The sequence below is a fragment of the Macaca mulatta genome, chromosome 7 (genome assembly GCF_049350105.2).
Source record: "Macaca mulatta isolate MMU2019108-1 chromosome 7, T2T-MMU8v2.0, whole genome shotgun sequence".
Lineage (NCBI taxonomy): Eukaryota > Metazoa > Chordata > Mammalia > Primates > Cercopithecidae > Macaca > Macaca mulatta.
In genome coordinates this window covers 39550089-39567618 of record NC_133412.1, presented here as the reverse complement: position 1 = coordinate 39567618, position 17530 = coordinate 39550089, and the positions used below count along the sequence as shown (strand labels likewise).

The following is a 17530-nucleotide window of genomic DNA, read 5'->3' as shown; positions in this document are numbered from 1 at the left end:
TAATAGCCATTAAATTGCCTTTAACTCCTAATTTCCAGCCATTCCTTGTCTGATTTTAGGTGACAGAGCTGCTGACAATTAGATTTGCCCCAAGGATGACTCCAGTGATAAACGCCATAATGGCTCCGTCTTTGCCCAGCCATTTTGCCAACCAGGAGAATGAACATTCATCCCTCCAGGGACAGGTAGGGAAACCAGTAGGAATCCCACTCCATCAGTGTGATCTTCAGGTGGGAAGGGGAGCGGTTGAGTCCCTGCACTGCAGGTGGAGGCGCACCTCCAGAGCTCATCGTGGGGGAATAGCCTAGCCTTAAAAAAACTATTCATACACAATTTTCAAGCTTGTTTAATGTCATTATGATTCTAGATCCTTCTGGATGATTGATATTGGAGATGCAGTAGAAAGGGATAGCCCTGAGTACCGAAGAGGTGGGAAGAGGGTACTGCAAGAATACAGTCCCCCATTTCACAAGCTGATCTTCTGATTTTTATTGACTGATTGATTGAAATGGGGTCTTGCTCTGTTGCCCAGGCTGGAGTGCAGTGGCACAATCATAGCTTATTGGAGTCTCAACTCCCTGGGCTCAAGCAATCCTTTTGTGTCAGCCTCCCAAGTCCCCAGGCTGCTCTCAAAGTCCTGGGGTGAAGCAATCCTGCCTCAGCCTCCCAAAGTGCTAGGATGGCAGGCGTGAGCCACCGAGCCCAGCCCTATACTGAGGACACTGAGAGGAGGCTCCCAGTCATGCAGGGCAGAAGCTACCAACCAGAGGAATCCCACCCTAAGGCAGCCAGGTCCAAGATCTGTTTCTATCAGGTCATGGAGGGACTGTGAGTTTAGGAGTAGGGGTGAGGTTGAGTGGTGTCAGGTTTCAGAAGTAACTCTAAGACTTTTCTCCATTTTAAGTCTACTTGGGAGCATTTCTGTTCATTTCCCTACAGCAAAGCCACTCAGCAGCACCTACACTGTTTCAGGTCACTTAAATGGTACCCAAGGTCAGGGCTGGATTTTAACTTTTTAACTGGATTAGAAAGGAAGGCTAGTTGGGAGCACATCAGCTAGTACTCACCAGAAGCAACGTGTGCAGAAAAGAGTTAACATAGTAGGCTTGAGACTGCTATCCTTGAAAAGGATAACTTGGCTGCTATCTGGGAACTTGGGTTTAGGGTTCCACACTTTTAGGGGTCGAGCTGAGTGGGAGAGAAGAAGGAGAAAAACAATTTTCTATTATTTGGTCCCAATATATCCTTGTCTCTTTCCATTTCCGCTCCTTTCAGACACAACCCTTAAACTACTTTTCTCATATCTCGTTTTTCTTCTCTCAGAATTATAGAAAGAGATTATTTCTAAAGAAGCTCACCAGCTGTACCAGAGATGCCTATATAGTCTGTTTGAATGACTCTATTGGGCTATATTTTCTGTTTGAATGACCATCTTCCAGTTGATAGCAGTGCTCTTCTTGTCTGCTCATTTCTGATGCTGTGAGTTTTCATTTGTGTCTTCACTGCCTTCTTTTCATCTTTTTTTCAGATTCGTCTCTCCCCTTTCCCTCTGCTATGGTATCCATCTACATTTTTTGTTTGTTCTGAAGCTGTTCTTGAATCTGTTTCTGTATTTGTCTCTGACATAATCTCAGCACTTGAATGTTTGTGTGTCTTCCTTTCACAGCTAAATGCATTCAAAGACATCTTTTCTAGGGAGGCCTGGAGAGTTAAGCCATCTGAGTACATGAGCAGAACTACTTCAATCATCTATTTGTGATCAAAGAACAACTTTGTTGTTGTTGTTGTTGTTTCCGGGCTCCAGTGGGTCAGAAATGATTAGATAGTACTCATGTTTGTCAAAATCTGTGCCCCGACCTGGCTGCCTGCAGGCTCTCCTAGATTCTATCAACAAAGACACACTAACATCCTTCAACAAAAAGCTATCAAGAAGTGGTTTCAATACATGTGTGGAGAAAACACAAGTAAGACGACGACGACAACAACAACAACAAAACCCCAAAATTTTAAAAACCAGAAAAAAAATAGAAAAAGGTGTTTTCAAGCCCCACAGCTGACCACTACTAAGAGTCAATATTTCCAAAGCCCACTATTTTGATGAAATACTTGGAAGCTCCCTGGCCTCTCCTTTTTGACCGGTCTCTTTGGCAGCTGAGACACAGCCAATGGTATTAAAACAAAGCAACAGTGACCTTCCTCCCCACCTCCTACCCTTGCTGCAAAGGCAGAGCCCAGTACCCTAATACACACGTGCGACTGACTCAGCCCCAAAAGGTTGTCCATCACTCCTGGCAGTGTTTCCAGGGCTTCCAGACAGGGCTCCAAGGCTTCCAGGGAGGGTTTCTCCAAGGATTTCAGCAGGGGCTCCAAGACTTCCTTTGAGAGGTTTTAAACAGTTTATGTTAAGATTTCAAGGAGTCCCTTGCAGGAGCTATGAGACTTATCAAGGTTTCCAAATTTCCACTTATAGGCCCCAGTGGAGGCCATAGATTTATTCTGCGGGCTTTTAGATATTTTGGGCAGCAGCTTCTAGCACTGTCTTCTTCTTCAAGGTCTCAGGGAGTAGCTGATCATTATTAATCAGGGAGGCTTCTAGAGGATCCTGTCAGCATATGCTTTCCTCAGCCCCCTCTTTTCATTCAGTCATTCAGCAGACATTTAAAGGGTACTATATTCTAGGCATTGGGCTGGGTCAAACTTATGCCACACAGCATCAGCCTCAAAGAGCTCACAGACATGGCTGCTCCCAGGACTCTCCTGCTGGAGGGGGCTGCCACCATCGGTTGCTGTCTTCAGCTCCCACAAGGCCCCTCATCTATAAAGCCTTGCTTCCCTGCCAGGTGGAACAGCTCAGGGTTCATCTTTCAGTTCTGTGACTGTGCAGCAGTTAGTCTTAGAGTCCCCAGTGCCAATTTTGTTCCAAGCTCTTTCAAGAAGTTTACTAAAACCTCCTGTGGAGTGGCACTAGGAGACTAAATCTCTGTCACCCCACCAGTGACAATTCTCAGGCTCTCTGGCCCTTGTTTGGCTACACTCTTTTTTTTTTCTTTTGAGACGGAGTCTCGCTCTGTCACCCAGGCTGGAGTGTAGTGGCGCGATCTCGGCTCACTGGTGCCCGCCACCACGCCCAGCTAATTTTTTGTATTTTTAGTAGAGACGGGGTTTCACTGTGTTAGCCAGGATGGTCTCGATCTCCTGACCTCGTGATCCACCTGCCTCGGCCTCCCAAAGTGCTGGGATTACAAGAGTGAGCCACCATGCCCGGCCTTGGCTACACTCTTGAGGCAATGGTAGGGACCCTAAAAGACCAAGAGTCTGAAAAGGTCTTTTAGCCCTAATGCCAATCCCACCCAGCCACACTTTGCTAACAAAGTAGTCACACTTTCCAAGACTTTTCAAATTTATTCCTGCGAATCAAATTCCATAAGCCACAATTGAATAGGAATATATTCTTTAATGAAACACACCTGGAGCGGGTTTGCCACTCTCTAATAAGTCAGAGAAGCCCTGATGGGGTTTTGGAAAGTACATGACATCACAGTGGGTACCAGGAGAGGGCCATGCCTGGAAAAAAGAGCAATAATAATAACAGCTACCTTGATAGCTGTGCAACAGATAACTGTTGAAGCAGTCTACAAATATTTTCTAGGGAACTCGTTTTACCTGCCCAACGTCCCTATGAGGTAGGTACTATTGTTTCATCCTCACTTTACACTTAAGAAATGGAGAAACTGAGATTGTAAGTAACTTGTTCAATGTCACACAGCTGGTATAATAGCAAGGCTTGAACCCTGGCAGTCTGGCCAGAGACTCTGAGCTCTAATGCCTGCACCTCTCCAAGGTGACTGGAAATGTCTCTTACAATACTTCCATTTCCTGTCAGATTTCTTTTTTTTCTTCCTTTCAAATTTTCTTCCATGATATTGGTTCAGCTACTGAAGACCACTTTTGGTCCTGGAGAGAAGGGACAGGAGGGCTTATTGTTCCTTCCCTCAATGTTCCTGAAACAAAATTTTCTCTCTACTTTTCCACCCCGGCCCATTTAGTCAACCCTTCTAATTGGGCCTTACTCTGTTTCCCCCTCTCAAAATATGAATCCTTGCAGACATCTTTCTTACCTTCTCTCGAAGCTGAGAATGGAGGGAGAGGACTGGTCTGCCAAGGGAGCCAACCCTAAGGCCAGAGAAGGGAGCCCCTGGGTGCTCAGCGGGGTCTGAGCCTCAGTGTCTGAATCTGCCTGTGTGACTCTGGCGTCTTGGGGGGCTCTCTGACACCCTCTCCCTTGCCCTCTCCTGTTAGATCCCTTGTCTTTCACGGCTCTCTTCTCTGTTACTGTCTCCTGGCCTGTTTGTCTCTCCACCCATCTGCCCACCATCCATGTCCACATCTTTGCTGCTGGAGTTGCTTTTTGGGGCCTGGCTTTCCTTCTTTCACCATCTCCTTGTCTCTGGACGCTTCTCAGTTTATTCTTTCTGGATGTATCTTGCTGAGGATGTGTCTGCGTCTGATTCTAGCCTATTTTTTTTTCTAAAAGGCTAAAAGGGGAAAGGAGCTCATGACCCCAGGATAAAATCCATTCTTTTGTAACATGGTGTGAAGGCCCTTGCGTCTGTCTTCACTTCTGCTCTTGCCACTGCTGCCCTGTAAGGCAGTGCTGCAGCCATAAGGAACTTAATTTTTTCCCTAAATGTGCTCCACCCCTCACAGGTTCTGTTCCCTCCACCGGAAAGACTTTGCCATGCCAAACCTGCTATTCAGCTAACTCCCACTCATTTTCAAGCCTCAGACACAGCTTCCTCTAGGAAAACAGCCCCTGGCCCAGGTGTGTCTTGCGTGTGCTTCCAGCCCATATTGCTGTGAAAGCGATGGTCATGTGTATTGAATTTGCCTATTTACTTACTGTGTCTCCCCCGTTGCACTTTGCTCTTTGAAGGCAAAGAATGACCTTCCTTCAAGAGAACATAGTGAGAAGACTGCTTTTGGCGTCATTCCTTATCAACTGTTCTCTCCCCACATCATCCTCTGAAATGTTGGCTCTTTTCTGCCTGATTTGGGGATTCTACAAGCCCAAATACTAATGCTTCCTCCTCCAAGTCCCAAGAAACACCCTTGAGGGTATTTCTTCTAAAACTTCTCATGTCAGTCTATTTTTTTAAATCATGGAAGAAGGTGAGATTGAGTAGGAGTTTCATGGGGGTCCTTCCGATAACCATCTTGGTGGCTCCACTTACAGGCAGGAAACCTAGATAAAATCAATCATATATTGATAACCCTTACCCATGTTCAATATAAACTTCAAGCATTTTTCAAAGGGAGGCATAATATCTCATTCACAAAAAATTTGTTGAAATGTTTCTTTCATGTATATCTACATATGTGTATATATGTGTGTGTATGTATGTGTGTATACATGTGTACAGATTAGTGACCTATAGATAGCTCTACAAAAGGAGGCTTTATTCATATGTAAGCATAGGATAGGGATGTAGAATGAGTCCTGGATGACAGACAGCACCTTGAACCTGGCTTTTCTGGCTGCATCTGAGAAATTGTGAGTTAGGGCCATGGGCTGGGTTCTGAGAGGACCTAATCAGTTCCAAGCACCTTAAAATCCAAGCTGTGAAGTTTATATATTCTTCTAAAGAAAAATGTCTCCTTTAGTAGTGGTAGCCAAAGAAAAACTACATTTTTGCCTGGCAGAAGTGATAGCCTATTACTCCACCTGTAGTACCTGCTTGTTGAATGAATAGTTGAACGTTGCCCAGCCAATTCGTATATCATTGTTTCCTTGCATGTTCCCCAATCCTAGAGAGGGCTTGAGCCTTTGATATGCTTTGGATGTTTGTCCCCCTCAAATCTCACATTGAAATGTGCTCCCCAATGTCGGATGTGTGGTCTAGCGGGAGGTGTTTGGGTCATGGAGTCAGAATCCTCATGAATGGCTTGGTGCTGTCCTCGTGGTAATGTGTGAGTTCCCACTCCGAGTTCATGTGAGATCTGGTTGATGGAAAGAGCCTGGCACCTCCTCCCTCTCTCTTGCTCACACTCTCACCATGTGCTATGCTGGCTCCTCCTGAGCCTTCCACCATGAGTAAAAGCTTCCTGAGGCTATCACCGGAAGCAGATGCTGGCAGCATGATTCTTGTACAGTCTGCAGAACTGTGAGCCAAATAAACCTCTTTTCTCTATTAATTACTGAGTCTCAGGTACTTCTTCATAGCAACACGAATTGACTAACACAGCCCTGTACTTTTTCATGAACTGACTAACACAGCCCTGTACTTTTTCATGAACTGACTAACACAGCCCTGTACTTTTTCATGAACTGACTAACACAGCTCTGTACTTTTTGAAGTTTCTATTGCTGGCTTCACCACCACCAACTAGAGCCTCCAGCAGGGCTCACCCTGCCCTGGTCTCTCTCCTGGCAAAGTCAGCTTCCCGCAGCTGATCCTATACCAGTTCTCCAGGCAGACAAAAGCTCAGAATTACCCTCTCCGTTCTGCACACAGCAGTGCCCAGGACAGTCCTGTGCTTTAAGCCCTTCTTCATACAGTAGCTCTCTTGAGGAACTTATGCAACATTGGCGAGATAAGACTCTCACAGCAGTCTCCCTTTCAATGATTTTGTTAGCTGTTTTAGACATTTACATTGAAATTCTAAGATTATTTTGTCGAATTTTGAAACAACAAACAAAAGGGATCCTTTAGAAGGTATTTGTAAATCTCCCACTGAATTGCGATACAGAGAGAGAGAGAGAGAGAGACAGGGTTTTGCTCTGTCACCCAGGATGGAGTGCAGTGGTGCAATCACAACTCACTATAACCTTGAACTCCTGGGCTCAAGTGATCTGTTCCACCCCAGCCTCCAAAGTAGTTAATTTTTTAAAGTAAATTTTTTTTTTTTTATAGAGACAGGATCTCACTGTGTTGCCCAGGTTGATCTCACACTCCTGGCCTCAAGCGATTTTCCAACCTCGGCTTACCAAAGTGCTGGGATTATAGGCGTGAGCCACCCTCCCCAGGCTGAGTTGTGTTTTTAAAATCAAGGTTCTCTTTGCATGTCTAATAGTTTTTGCTTATTAAAACACATAGGTGCTGGATTGTGTAGTGTGTCTGTTTTTTACATAATTTATTCAATCTAGCCTAATAAAATACTGCTACTACTATTTCTGCGTGTGTGTGTGTATTTGGATTTGTCAGCTACTTTATTTTCAACTCCTTTGGAAGCATTTTGTTTTAAGTATATTTCTTGTTCAACAATATATTAAATAACATATGCGAAAAACAAAACCCAATAACGTAGTCTCTCTTAATTAAAAAATTCAACCCATTCACATTTCATAAAATAATTGTTATACTCCCTTTTATTTTTTTCATCTTATTTTATGTTTACCATTTATTTATATCCTTTTTTTAATTTTCCTTCTTTTCCATTTATTCTCCCCTGTGTCCCCTGTTGATTTAGAAATTCTACTCTATTTTTCCATTCTGCTCATAATTACCTCCCAGTTTGTAACACTCACGATCAGACACGTGTTTCTTTACTAGTAAATAAAAAGGCATATTCCTCTACATGCCCCCTGCCGCACACACACAAATTCCACAATAGTCACAGAGAGACACATGTCCCATGTTTATGTCCAGCTACTCAGGCACACCTGGTTGGGGGCCAAACAAGCATAGTGGGCTCAGACCTGAGAATGGGACTCCAGGGGCCCAAAGTCCCTGTCTCCATTGATAGGCTAGCTCTGACAATCCCCAGTTACTGATACTCAAAACCCCATTTTTAAAGCTGGAGCTGTCTCTCTCAGACTTAATACACCTGTCATCAGACCTCTCAGAAAAGGTCAGATGGGGACAGATTTGGGAGTGAGAGGATAAAGGGGTGCCCCAGGGCATTGGGGAGAAGGGTATAAGAAATAGTGAAATGTGCCCAAGAGAAGTTGAGGGATGATGTTTGACTGTAGGGCCACTCTGCCTGGTAGGAGTGTCCCTCAGCAGGTACAGAAGCTCTCCAACGCCAAAGCCTGGTGAGGCGCTGTGTCCTGGACATGCATGGGAGAAGAGAAAAGGCAAGACAGGGAAGGGTGTGTGCCGTGTGCCCTGAAGGGTCACAGCAGGGAAAGGAGGAGAGGGCGCGGTGGGGGATATGGTCGGCATGGAGGGTGGATGAAGAGCCCCTGCTATAGAGGCAGGGCTTCAGGCAGAGGTCCCAGACAGACTGGGCTTCCAGACTGGGGCCTTCTTGTTGTGGAGGAGGTGGGATTTGGACTAGGGAGGAGCAGACAGTAGCCCGGGGTCTTGTGACTCAAGTATTTCCTCTTAGGGAGTGTAGAAGCACGTGGAGACAGGTCAGAATGGGATTGGGAATGGGAGGGCCTCTTATATTTGGCCCTCAGCTGGGCACTCCTTAGGAGGTTGGGTCACAGCCTGAGCAAGACCCTCCATGCCCTCTGGGTGAAGGTGGACTCCAGCTCTGGACAGACTCCTCCAGAGACCTGGGACCCTGGACCCCAGCACACCTGAACGGGCTGTAAGGGTCAGGAACACCCATCCTTCCTCACAGTCTGCAAAGGGCCCTTTGGAAAGGAAAACATCTTAGCTCCACTCCCTCATACTTGAGTCCAGGAGGAGTCCAGGAATCAGAAGATAATAGGACTTGTACTAAAGGGAGCTAGAGGAATCCAGGCTGGATGCTGGTGGAAAAGCAGGAGGAGCACTGCTAGCTCTCATTAGCTGAGCATTGACCTCGACAGGTGCTGTGATGTCATCACTAACGTGGAGATGAAAAACCAGAGGCTCTGAATTTAGATTGCTTTCCCAGGGTCGCACACCTAATAGGTGGGAGAGCTTACACAAAAGCTGTCTCTTTCTGATTTCAAAGCCGAATGTCTCAACTTCTACACCCTCCACAATTATTTTGAATACTTTAGCAGCTTTCATTTGGAGTCTGGCCTTACACTTATTATTGAATGGGAAAGGTGACCAAGGAAAGAACAGAATAGAGAGGACTGAAGAGAATAAGGGTGGGGGGAGCCCTTTGTGACTCGGGGCAGTGCCTCCCAGTTCACTTCTATACCTGCTTTCCTCATACACACACGTGTGCAGCTTTGGTTGATCACTCGGTTGGAGAGGTATTAAATAATCAATTAGGTTCCTCTTCCTCCCAAACCATGGAAGAACCCCCACCCACCCTGTCCACATCAGTCCCCCTCAGCTTCCCCTAAGCTTCCATGCCCCTCTCGCTTTCTGTCAGAACTGCACTGTGTGGAAAAGGCCTGCGGGCATTAGGAGGGGCCCCAGAAGAGCAGACAGACTTAATTAGATTGTCAAAGGGCTTGGTCTGTTCTTCCCCATTTCCACAATCTCAGAAGAGCAGACAGACTTAATTAGATCGTCAAAGGGCTTGGTCTGTTCTTCCCCGTTTCCACAATCTCTTCATATCTCCGCCCACCTTAAAATTAAAAATAAATTTAAAAATCTGGGCTGGGGGCAGTGGCTCACGCCTGTCATCCCAGCACTTTCAGAGTCCAAGGCTGGCGCATCACTTGAGGTCAGGAGTTCAAGACCAGCCTGGCTAACAGGGCAAAACCCCATCTCTACTAAAAATACGAAAATTAGCCAGGTGTGGTGGTGGTGGGCACCTGTAATCCCAGCTACGCGGGAGGCTGAGGCAGGAGAATTGCTTGAACCCGGGAGGCGGAGGTTGCAGTGAGCCAAGATCACACCAGTGCACTCCAGCCTGGGCGACAGAGTGAGACTTCATCTCAAAAAAAAAAAAAAAAAAAAAAAAAAAAAACAAACCTACTATGCGAAAAATACAAAAAAAAAAAAAAAAAAAAAAAAAGACAATGCAAAACTCTCATGTCATCTATCACACATAAACTGTCACCATTTGGTCATATCTCTCCCTCTGCCCTGCGAAAGGATAAGTGTAAGAAACAAAGTTTAATTGTTGCCTTGTTGGGTGATTATAAAACCAGTGAAGTTTTTGTAAATAACTTAAGTTGTGTAGTATATGTTGTGTCTACTGTTTAAGTCATTGAAGTCTTCAAAGAACTCTTTGTGATTGTAATTTAAATAATGTAGGGATATTTATAATTAAACGAGGAATTAATGAGTAGATGTTCAATTAAAAATGCGTTTAGAGATAGTATCAGATGTGTGAGTATAATAAATTGAGCACAAAACAATACAAATAGTGGTGAGTATGGCTTCCAAAAAAGCCTTTGGACCTGTGAAGAGTTTCAACATAAAGGCTAAGAGGCAGGGGAGATACAGCAGAGAAGACATGAGAAAGACCTAAGAGGCGCTAGAAGCAAGGGGACGACAGGCAACCAGATGCCCCAGGCGCTTCAGAACAAGCTGCCTCCTGCGGAGGCGGCAGGAGAGCCAAGTGGGCTCAGCCCCGGATGGCTGAGGGGACACCTAGAGGGTTCCAAGCAGGGGCAGGACAGGCCCGGTAGCAGGACCTCTTGAGTAAGGGGAGAGGGACAGGGAGATGGCTTTACTTCCGAGGAGCGCTGCGCGGGGAGAGACCGGCACCCCGGTCATGGTGACCCAGGCGAATGACACTGTCCAAAGTCACCGGAAGACATGCAACTGGAACGGGGACAGGGGAGGAGGGTCCCGGGAACAGCATGCCTCGCTGGGCCCAGGCTCGGGCGAATCTCAGGGCATCCATGCGCCCGTGTTTATACCCTACGGCCGTGCGTGGAGCTGGGGGCCACCGCCGAAGCCCCCCAGGCAGGGCAGGGGAGAGCAGGGCAGGGCGCCCGGGGCTGGGGCTCCTCCCTGCACCCCGCCACGGAGGAGGGGCTCAGGGCGCCCGCCTCCCCTGACTCAGCGCCCAGCGGGGGCCCTGGCGCAGCCGCGGAAAGCCCGTTAGCCCCGGAAGCCCCTGGCGGCGGGCGCGGGAGACCCCTCTGGCAGCCGTTAAAGGGCGTTGCGTTCCCGCCCCGCGTCCTCCTTCCGTTAGGGTTGGATGGTGGGGGCTGGTTTTTATTTAGCAGGTGCCCCTATGCAGGAGGACGCCCACTGGAGCTCTGGAGAGTGGGACATCCCCAAACCTAAACTGTTAACTGAGACCTGGAACTGTAGCAGAGTCATATATTCTTCCTCTTCTTCTTCTTCTTCTTTTTTTTTTTTTAAGACGGAGTTTGGTTCTTGTTGCCCAGGCTGGAGTACAATGGCGCCATCTCAGCTCACTGCAACCTCCGCCTCCCCCGTTCAAGTGATTCTCCTGCCTCAGCTTCCCGAGTAGCTGGGGTTACAGGCATGCGCCGCCACGCCTGGCTAATTTTTTTTGTATTTTTATTAGAGACAGGGTTTCACTATGTTGGTCAGGCGAATCGTATATTCTTGTGGTGATAGTGGCCTTAGGAAAAACAAACAAACGAAAAACCCCTTCTTGGATGACGTGAGGGAGAAGCCGCGGAAGCCTTGTTAAATAGTGCATCTGGCCTGTGGGGCGGCTTTTGCATAAACCCCTAGAAAATGTGAAAACTCTGTCACGGGAAGAAGGGGCTGTACAGTGGATGTTAAGTTGGGTGAAGTTTACGGTTCCATCCGTAAATACTGAGCTTCAGCTGCCAACCTCGCAGGCCACTGTTCTTCAGCTCAAAGCTGAGGATTTTGGATCAGATTTTCTGACGAGAGGGGAGCAGACATGCTTCCTGCTCTTTAAGCGATCTCCCTGGGATCCTAGTCATCCATCTAGTGAAGTCAAGAACCCATTAGGGTTCCACCGACCCAGCCTTTTTGTGCCCAATTCACAGATTCTGCCAAGTCAGACAAGCCTAGGGGCTTCTACCACACACGACATACCTATTTTCTTTCTATTCCTTTCTTTTCCCTATCAAAGTCCTCTCAGGCTCTCATAATGATACAAACATGGATTTTACCATCCTCTATTAGACAGGAAAGACAATTCTTGAAATGACTTTTAAGTCACTTTAATGTCATTAGATAAGTCATTTAACAAGCGTGTTATTAAGTTTAAAAAATTAAAAGACTGGCCTTTGGTGACTTCCCTCCCTGCTGGGGCACTATACTTTGCTCTGTAGCTGTTGCAGCCTTTTTCTGGCCTGCAGGTTAAGTTGGGTGTGTGAGCTGCGCAAAAGCTCTATAGTCTGTTAATGAAGCAAACGCTGTGGGCCTGACTTGGAAATGCATCTGGATGTGGACTCACCCAAGTTGCTGGGCATCGTGGGATAGCAGGAGAGTGTTTTTCCTGTGACCAGAACCGGGAAAGTGAGAAAGGTTCCTGGCAACAGGGAACCTGAACGAAGGACGGACTTCCTTTACAATTTTGGGGAAGGGCGAGGGTTTGTTCTTAAAGCCCATTTTTAGAATAGGTTAAACCTATATACAAATAGTAGCATTCATGGTGGCAGTAATTAGAGAAGATTCATCACAGTTGTTGGGAACCTAAAGGAAACGAGAGTGGGGATGGGCAAGCCTGGAATTAGAAAAAATATGACCTCTTCCTTTCTCCTGAATTTTAGCACCTCGTCACTATAAGCAGTCCTGGAATTCAGGAACAGTGTTACAGAGATAATTAAACAGTAGTTCAGGTATAATTTTCAAGGCAGTTAAGAATTTGGGATTCAGTCTTGCTGATATTGAATCCCAAATTCAGCACCCTTCAGGGGTGTGGGTCTGGTGAGTGGTGTCAGAGTAGCAGGAATCTTGAAACTGAGGGGTATAGGTGATATTGTTAAGCAGCTACTCGCTGCAAATGGCCTCTCCAAGGTCAGGACACTAGACATGTAATGTCGATTATACAGGAAAGTAGTGTTTGGTGATTTGCTTCTTTGATCTCTCAGCTCTCCCCTCCATTTTAACATCACCAAAATGCCTGAATTTAGGATGTACTATTTGTCCCCACACCCTGAAATCCTGTGCTCTGTGCTGCTGGACTAAGTAGTAAAGAATGTTGGATTCTAGTGGGAACCTGAGGTTGAATTCTCGAGTATCCTACGTGTTGTCCTTTCCTCCAATTGAGAGAGAATCTGAGGAGACCAATGAACTTTTGACCTCAGATCAGAGCTGGAAAGGAGGAGCTTGCAGAGGTATCAGTTCTGTGGGAGGTTGGATTATGACCAGAAAATGGGATAGTGACATGAGGAATGTGGCAGTGGTGTAAAGAATTTTTCTCCTTAGGGTGCTGGTTGAGGGCCTTTGCTGTCACTCCATACGGGGCCTGGAGCTGCCCTTTTGGAGTGATGTGCTGAAAGATGGAGCTCCGTCCTGGGTGAGGATACGGACCTGTGAAAGTGTCGGTTCCTAGGTTGATGGTAATTGGAAGAGCTTTTTGGGTGACTCTGAAGAAGGCTGTTGGGCTAAGGGTAAAAGACCAGCTGTCACGTACAGGCTAAGGGATTCAGGACTCTCTTGAGACCTCTCTTTGGGTGGTAACTGGGATGGTGTTACAGGTGCTGGACAGAAGTCTGAAGTGAGTCAGGGATGGGAGGCTTCCTTTGTGTTCTGTGGCACAATCACAGGCGCAGTGGGAGGGATGGTGTTACTATCCCTCCTCTCCCTGAAGTGCCTTCTGTACAGCTATGGGCTGTCCAGCTGCAACTCACATTGGGCTTTCTTGGCCTTCATACTATGTAGAAAAGGGAGAAAATGTCACTGTGAGAGATTTGGAAAATACATAACACAAAAAAGAAACACTCTTTTTTTTTTTTTTTTTTTTGAGACGGAGTCTCGCTCTGTCGCCCAGGTTGGAGTGCAGTGGCGCTATCTCGGCTCACTGCAAGCTCCGCCTCCCGGGTTCACGCCATTCTCCTGCCTCAGCCTCCCGAGTAGCTGGGACTACAGGCACCCACAACCGCGCCCGGCTAATTTTTTGTATTTTTAGTAGAGACGGGGTTTCACTGTGGTCTCGATCTCCTGACCTTGTGATCCGCCCGCCTCGGCCTCCCAAAGTGCTGGGATTACAGGCGTAAGCCACCGCGCCCGGCCAAGAAACACTCTTATCCTCAAATAATGAAAAGAAACTGAAGGAAAAAAAATTGTCTAATTTATGGGTTACTTTAGTCCAGGAAGCCTGAGGCCCACAGAATAAATACCCTTGTAGAGAATATATCAGTGTTTAAGTGTAGGTTAAGGGTCTTTGCTGAGGCTGGGGGTGGGACAGAACACAAATCTTCTAGGTTTTTACCCCTTGACGAGAGAGCCTTTCTGGGGGAAGTGCTATTGTACAGGTTTTTGAAAAACTTTTATGCAAAGTACAAAAGAGTTATCAGAATGTGGGCTTCTGAGGGAGTCAGGTTGGTTATATATATAGATTGGGGGTTGTAAAGTAGGCATTGAAAAATAGCTGTGAGTTTCCAGAGTTTAAGGGGAGCAAGGTTGGTAGTTGAGTATTGCGTCCGGGAACCCTTTCCTGCATGGTTGAAGGAATTTGCTCTTGTGGATGCTAACTGGAAGAGGGGAGCTTAAGGTTGCCTGACCAGAGCCCAAAAGAAACTGGAACCAAGGTACTGGCTGGATAGGCCAGCCATAGACACATTTGTGTCTATCCCATAGATGCAAAGCCAGGTGAAGGATACTGGTTCTATTACTCTCATTTCACCAGACATTTTGAGGAATGTTTGATGTATGTGGTCCTGTAATGAGGGACAGTGTTTTAAATTGGATAGCTATCTTTACAAAACAACAGCTTTGCTGTATTTTTCTCACGTGCCATGGGGCAATGAAATCGTTCATTTAATTGCCACAGTCCTGGGACAGCATTTAATTTCTACTGATCTAACCCAGCTCTATGGCCCAAAAAACCATGGCATAATAATGTCATGGAGCTTCCCCATCTTTCTTTGAACAGATGGCCAAAGGAAGGGTTTTAGGGTACCAAGATTATGGCCTGAAACTTTGTGGAGATTTATGGATTGATTAGGATTTCTAACCCTGCTTTTCCCTTCTGAAAGTATTTTTCTGTGACCATTTTGCAAATTTCCCAGCATCTTACTCTTTTAAAAAGCTTGGAAGTTTTCTGGCTCTGATATTTTCCCTTTGGTCTATGTTCTGCCTTTTTCTTAGGTGTTTTTGGCTCTCCTCCCAACTATTAGGTTGGTGCAAAAGTAATAGTGGGTTCAGACCATGAATTTTAAATCATAACTAGGTTCAAACACATCTTTATTAATCAAAATTGGAAACAGTACAATCAACACGTTTTTGCCAACAAGACACAGGTCTATTCCTGTAGTGTAAAAATCTGTGCTTACAGATTTGAGGAACTCTCGGAATGCATTTTCTGCATTCTGTTGGTTGTGGAAGTGTTTTCCCTGCAAAAAGTTGTTGATGCTTGAAGTGGTAGTCAGCTGGGAGGAGGTCAGGTGAATATGGCAGATGAAGCAATGCTTTGTAGCTCAATTCATTCAACCTTTGAAGCGTTTGTTGTGTGACATGTGGTCAGGCCTTGTTGTGGAGAAGAATTGGGCCATTTCTGTTGACTTATGCTGACTGTGATGTGCATCTCATCGATTTGCTGAGCATACTTCTCACATGTAATGGTTTCACCAGGATTCAGAAAGCTGTAGTGGATCAGACCAGCAGCAGACCAACAGTGACCATGACCTTTTTATTTATTTATTTATTTTTTGGCGTAAGTTTGGCTTTGGGAAGTGCTTTGGAGCTTCTTCTCAGTCCAGCCACTGAGCTGGTCTTTGCCGGTTGTTGTATAAAATGCACTTTTCATTGCACGTCACAATCTGATCAAGAAATGGTTTGTTGTTGTTGGGTAGAATAAGAGAAGACGACACTTTAAAATGATTTTTTTTTATTTTCAGTCAGCTCATGAAGCACCCACTTTTATCAAGCTTTTTCACCTTTCCATTTTGCCTCAAATGCTGAACAACTATAGAATGGCCGACATTGAGTTCTTTGGCAATTTCTTGTGTAGTTGTAAGAGAATCAGCTTTGATGATTGCTCTCAACTGGTCGTTGTCAACTTCTGATGACCAGGTATTACGCTCCTCATTTTCAAGGCTGTTGTCTCCTTTGCAAAACTTCTTGAACCACTTATGCACTGTACGTTCATTAGCAGCTCCTGGGCCAAATGCTTTGTTGATGTTGTGAGTTGTCTCGGCTCCTTTATGACCCACTTTGAACTGGAATAAGAAAATTGCTTGAATTTGCTTTTTGTCTAACATGCTTTCTGTAGTCTAAAATAGACATAAACAAGTAATAAGTCATTAGCAACAAAACATAGTGAGAAATGCCCTTTAAAATGATATATAACATAACCACGTTTATTTAAGAATGTATTCCAATATTGAACAGCAAATTCCAACAATGCAAAAACTGCTATTACTTTTGCACTCACTTTAATAATTTTCAGCTGTTCTTTGGGAAGAGGCTAAACAATTTCACAGCTACAGTAAAAACAAAAAAGCAAAAACAAAAAACAAAAGACAAACCTGTGTGTCTTGCCGCTGATAACATCTGGATCGGTTTTGTTTTCCTTTAAATGGTATTTGGTTTCTGGACCCAAAAGCCCACAGTAGTAATGACATACTTCCTGGTATTCTTGCTTGGGAATAATTCTTGGAGTGTGTAACCATAAATAGCATGATATGCTTCAACCCATAGTCTGTCAGAGTCCCCTTGCCACCATTCAGTTGAAAGACAACTACTAGTTGACAGGGCTTGACAATGAGTTTCCCGTAGGTAGCTCCCGTAGGTAGTCAAAAAGACTCCAGAACTTTTTGAAAATAATTTAGATTTGAAGGCATTTTGAAGAAGAAACCGAGAGCCTATGTTCTAGTCCTGGCACTGCCTTTATTAGCTGTGTGAATTTTGGCAGATCTCCAGATTTCCTTGGGTTGCGGTTTCCTCATGGGTAAAATTGGAATATTAATACCTTCCTCACAGTGTTGTTGGGAGGATTAGATGTGCTCTGTAGTCTGTCATATCACATACATGCTTGCAAATTTTTGTTATAACTTAAAAGCCAGTTTTAAATATGCCCTGGCCAAGAAGCTGGGGCACACAGAAAAAAAAATCAACAAAAGTTTGTCTAAGATCAACCCCTGGGGAGCTCAGAGCCCAGCAGAAAAAGCAGAAAAAGGGTTAATGGGAGTGCTTTTCTGCTCCCCTCATCACTCTGACAGTCTACTGACTGCTAAACTGTTGGGGAACCCTCTGCCCCCGAGACACAGGGCAACACCATCGGTGGCTATTAGAGATTTTCCTGGAAACTGGGAACCGGGTGACCAGCTCGCACAGCTGTGCTGCACCCCTGCCAACCACCCAGACTGGGAGGGCGGTGTCATACCAGTTGTGCATCCCCAGCACCAGTGCCCTGCCCGGAGATCTTCCACTCTGGAGCCATTGCACCACCAGACCACCTGAAAACAACATCACAACCATGCTGAGTTTGGCAAGCACAGACCCGAGGGTCCCTGGGGAGTTATGGGTTCCCTGGAGATCCAACCCTCAGCTTGGACTGCCCCTTGTGGGGATGGAGCATGGCCTGACAAAGCCCACTGGGACAAAGGAAACGTGGGCATAGTGTTGCC

At 45.8% G+C, this 17530-nt stretch overlaps 1 long non-coding RNA gene across 1 annotated transcript; it reads left to right on the top strand.

Annotated features, from left to right (window-relative positions):
* Positions 1–58: 58 nt before the first annotated feature.
* On the top strand, positions 59–7099 carry LOC144329912 (uncharacterized). Its single transcript, XR_013395647.1, has 3 exons — positions 59–185; positions 4708–4822; positions 6912–7099. It is a non-coding gene; the product is annotated as an uncharacterized LOC144329912 (long non-coding RNA).
* The last annotated feature ends 10431 nt before the right edge of the window (positions 7100–17530 follow it).